The following is an 863-nucleotide window of genomic DNA, read 5'->3' as shown; positions in this document are numbered from 1 at the left end:
TTGGCTGGCTGTGGGCAGATCCTGCTTGATTCTGGGGTTGCTAGTCTTTTATTCGTGGGCCTGCCGCTGCTCTGCTGCGAGCTGCGTTTAGTTGTCCCCTCCTGAGGCAGCCTCAGCCCTCCTCAGGCTTGTCCAGCTACTCCTTCCCACTATTGGAGCAGCCTGTGCCTGCCAGCAATCCCCGCCCTGCCCCCAGTCGTGTCTCTATTCCTGGGCTACAGCTTCTGCTCGCTTCCCCATTTATAGGCCTGTGCGTGTTACCTCCCTCTCCACCCCAGCACCGTCCCTTTGTTCTGCAGGACTCTAGTGTGGTCAGTCAAGGAGGCGCTCTCCTACCCAGGAGCTCTCCACCAGTCTGGAGCTCCACAGTAGCCTTTCCCTGCGGGCCCTTCTCCCTGCCCCAAAACTGTCTCCACTCCCGAGCCACAGCCTCTGCTCGCTTCCCTGCTTACACGCCCTGTGTGCCCTACCTCTCTCCTAGCCCCAAACCCGACACTTTGTTCTGTGGGATTCTAGCGAGATCGCTCAAAGTGCGCTGGGGGCATGCAGTGCTCTCCTGCTCAGGAGCTCTCCCCTGGTCCCCTGGTCCGGAGTTCCGCAGCGGCTTTTCTGCATGGGCCGTCTCCTTGTCCCCAAACTGTCCCTTTGTTCTGTAGGGCCCTAGCGCGAGTGCTGTGCACGCCCCAAATGCCCAGCTTTCGGTTGGAGGGTGCAGCTGAGGAGGTTTCCCTATATACTCAGATCACACAGTTTCTCCCAGTCCTGGTTGTTCACTGTTCTCCCACACCTTTGGATTTTTCAGCCGAATCCTCTCCCTAACTCCCTACAAGACTTCACTTGTCGGTGTGCCCCTAGCAGGGAGA

This window comes from Furipterus horrens, unplaced genomic scaffold, assembly GCF_987537825.1.
Source record: "Furipterus horrens unplaced genomic scaffold, mFurHor1.1.pri manual_scaffold_3, whole genome shotgun sequence".
Taxonomy (NCBI): Eukaryota; Metazoa; Chordata; class Mammalia; order Chiroptera; family Furipteridae; genus Furipterus; species Furipterus horrens.
Note: the sequence above shows the minus strand (reverse complement) of the source record.